At 46.9% G+C, this 4073-nt stretch overlaps 1 pseudogene; it reads right to left on the bottom strand.

Annotated features, from left to right (window-relative positions):
- Positions 1-1023: 1023 nt before the first annotated feature.
- On the bottom strand, positions 1024-2579 carry LOC125907225 (uncharacterized; annotated as a pseudogene).
- Between the last annotated feature and the right edge of the window lie 1494 nt (positions 2580-4073).

Here is a 4073-nt window from a genome sequence, read left to right as displayed (position 1 = left end):
TGACTGCTTCTCGAACCAGAATTAGTTCGTTCTCTTACTTTTTTTTTATAAAAAGGAAGAAAACAGTCAATTCGAAAATGGGATTTCCAGTGTCAGCCACTTCAGCACTAAATTACCAGATAACTTTCCAACCCGAACCGACATGCTTCTACTAACGTGTCATCGTGTTGGAATTCCAACACATCGCACCGGAAAGAATGCGATTTAGTTTAGTTTATTAATCGATGGACTATGAAGCCCTCTCGAGTCAAAATTTGTTTACAATACATTACATTAGATAACGAACAGAACATTTATATATTGTTATTGTTGAACGCATTCCGAACACTTAAAAGTGAAGTCAGTTCCGTTATCGTCATTCCAGGCTCATAAATATCGTTAGCTGAATTTAATAGACGGCACATACAAAGAAGGGGGTTGCGAGAGCCAAATGTTGTTCGGGTTTCAGCGACTGCCAGCATTGGTCGGCGACGGAGTATTCTGGCAGGAACATAGAGGTGAATCCTTGAAAGCAGCTCGGGACAGTCGATGGTTCCGTTTAAGATTCCCGTGATAAATGCTAGTCTGGTGTGCTCAACACGTTCGGCGAGAGGCGGGATTCCAAGCAGCAGACACCTAGTTCTGTAGTCGAGACGACGCGGCCAATCACGGAGGGCGAAGCGCGTTGCCTTCCGTTGAATGGACTCTAGCCGCGCAAGTGCCCGAGTAGATGCTGGCCACCAAACAATGCTAGCATATTCCAGCAGTGGTCTGATAAGTGCGCAGTACAGTGTCTTGAAACACATAGGATCACGAAGCTCGCGCGTCATGTTTATGACCAAGCCAAGTAGACGATTGCCACTAGCGACTACTTGGTCTATCTGTTCTTCGAAGGAGAGTTTAGCATCTAGGAGGACTCCTAGATCCTTTACACAGTTCACTCTTTCGAGGTTCTGACCATCAAGCGTATAATTAAACAGCGCTGGAGCTCTTGAACGGCTGAATGAGATTATGGCGCATTTATCGATACAGACGCTTAGTGCATTACGCTTGCACCAGGAGACAAATTCAGTCAAAGTGGCTTGAAGTTGAAGATGGTCCTCGGGCTCACGGATTTCACGATAGATTTTAGCATCATCTGCGTAGAGTAGGCAACTGTTATCCGGGAGTGCCGTGCACAAGTCGCTTATGTAGAGCAGAAACAACAGAGGCCCCAGGTTGCTGCCCTGGGGTACGCCGGAAGAGGCACCGATAGATCTAGATTGGTGGGAGCCCATTCTAACTGCATATGAACGACCACATAAATACGATTTCATCCACTTTACCAGGGGTGGTGATAATCCAAGTCTATCAAGTTTTGCCAGAAGAATGTTGTGGGACACACTGTCAAAAGCCGCCTTAATGTCCGTGTAAATGGCATCAACCTGCATACCATCATCAATGGACTTATAACAGCCGCTAACGAATTGCATCAGATTTGTCGTAGTTGATCTCTTAGGCATGAATCCATGTTGGTTAGTGCTGATGTATTTGCCGGCAGATGCCATTAATGGTTCATAGATGATTAGCTCGAACACTTTGGCGCAGGCAGCTAAAGAGGTAATACCTCGATAGTTCACTGCTTCGTTTTTGCTGCCCTTTTTGTGGATGGGTGTTAGCCAAGAGACCTTCCACAGTGATGGAAAGGTTCCTGTGCGCAGAGATTCGTTAAAAATCTTAGTTAAAACAGGAGCTACCGATACGGCACAACGCTTGAGAATTGTCGCTGGGATACCATCTGGCCCCTCGGAGTATGACGACTTTAGACGCTCGATTTTTTGGGTAACCAGGGTCTCGGTGACGATAGGTAGCGTGACATGAATTGCATCTGCCGGAGTGTTCACGAGCGCGGAAGCAACAGCCTCCGGAGGTGTGATGTTAGAGATGAAGCTATCCTCGAAACGCGAGGCGAACAGTTCACAAATATCTAATGGCGAGTGTGCACAATTATCCTTATACCGAATAGTCCCGGGGAGGCCAGTTGACTTGCGCATGTTGTCGGCAAAGCTCCAAAAGCGGCGAGGGTACTTTCGCAAGCTTCGTTCAGTCTGGCGTATATATCGACGATAGCAGACTCTATTATAACGTCGATAAAGTGCATGAGCACCATTGTAGTAAAGCCGACACGGTGTGGATCGATTAGCGCGTAAATTGTCATAAGCGGCTCGCTTTGCTTTTTTTAGGGCATGTAATGTGCGGTCACCCCACGGCGGTCCGCGATGGGGCTTTTTAATAGGAGCACATTCACGCAATGCGGCCCGCATAAACTCTGAGAAATCGTTCGTGGCATGGTCAATGGATGTATAGTTTGAGCATTCAAAGGATTGGTTGAAGGAGCAGATCAGTCTCTTGAGTTTAGTAAGGTCAACACGTGCGTAATTGAGCTTTATTTCCGTAACAGTGGTAGCGTGATTCATAGACGATGCTGTGATTTCCAAATCAAATTCGAGCGGTGGGTGATAGCAGTCTATTGGCAGCAGCGGGTGCTCGCTGACGCGTATGAGCGAAGAAGTTGCTGCACTTGACCGATTCCCGTATGCAAGGTCTAAGATGCGCCCCATGATACTGATGCTTCTGTGCGTGCATGATGCCACTTTTTTGTATTTGCAATTGTGCCGGCACGCTACTGGTATAATATTTATCATATTCACTACAAATCTATCAAATGCTGCTTGGTGAAAAGGATTATTATTTAGCCTGCTATGCTTGCTTCTTCCTCCAGCAGCAGCTTTCTAGCTCTCTCGGAGTCGTTCTTCGTGTAGAGGAATTGTTTCTCTTCCGGCCGTGATGCACAGCCACCTGCAGAACCCCGACCGACCAGATGGCACATCATGCCTGGCACTTGCTCGATTTATATATTTTACCATACAGATGGTATCAGCTGACATTCCGGGCGGCCACAGCTTCTCCGGCTCCGGCACCACAATCACAAGCAAACGAGATCGTGACACTGAGAATTGTGAATCGCACCCGCCTTGAAACTTGAAATGTTTTCTTCCCCTCACGCCTCCGTCGGCCAAACAGTGATGTGTAGCACTGAGCTGTTGAAGACGAACGGAGGTAGATTCTCTTACCAAACTTCTAGAAGGTATCGCTAGGGCAAAGCCCACCAGAACCGTCTTCCTTCAGTCTCGAGGTGAAATAAAATAAGTGGAAGCTGGATGCCAAGCAGATCGTTAGCAGTGCCAGTCCTGTCCTTTGTAAAGCGTTAGGCACGTGATGATTACCGGACGAGGACTTCAATCTGCTTGCAAGCTCGCTCCAAGATGTAGGACACATTCTTGAAAAACGGTTTATAGTTTTGAACGGGAAGATGATCAGTTGGCTGGTAAAACGCGTACCAGATATCAAGACCACTCATGTGTACTATGACCACATGGGAAACGGCAGCTCCAGAAATAGGAAACCATGTCTTTCTGCATACGATGTGCCCTTTTGCCCTCCCAATGTTTTCTTGGGTATGTGGGTTGATTTTCAGTAACTCACTCATACATCTTCCAAGCACCCGCTGGGTAACGTTCCCGTTGGAAATAGGTTATATCTTAACGACAACAATGTGTGAGTGGTAAGGTACTGTACAATACTTCCGTGCTTGGGAATGATCCACGTGCAGCATGCTAAATTGTCCTCGCACTGTTCTGACCTACCCTTCTGGCCAACTGGAACTGCGAAATTGCTGAGGAGAAACGGAAGTGCAATAACTTAATCTTCCTTTACCTGTAGTTTTGCCCCTGGGGTGATGGTGCCGTTGGTTGTTCAGTCAGCCTAGACACGAAAGCCGGGCGACGAGTTTGAGGAGTGCAAATTTCAAAGTAAGGCTAACGCGCTGTATTACCTATCAAACTCGAAGCTCTCGTGTACCTTACGGGTAGCAAGTGGAACCAGGTGACTCCTCTGCCTTCCTCACATCAACATCTGTAGTATAACACACATATATTTTCTTTTTTTCCAGCACTGTTTTCAGAGCATCTCAAAACTGCCCACGGCACGAATAAATAGAATGCAGTTCACATTGCATCACAGCTTCCGTCCCAGACAGTGGCCTTGCTCCTTTT

The sequence above is a fragment of the Anopheles coluzzii genome, chromosome 3 (assembly GCF_943734685.1).
Source record: "Anopheles coluzzii chromosome 3, AcolN3, whole genome shotgun sequence".
Lineage (NCBI taxonomy): Eukaryota > Metazoa > Arthropoda > Insecta > Diptera > Culicidae > Anopheles > Anopheles coluzzii.
The sequence above is the reverse complement of the archived record's forward strand: the minus strand, read 5'-3'. Positions and strand labels throughout refer to the sequence as shown.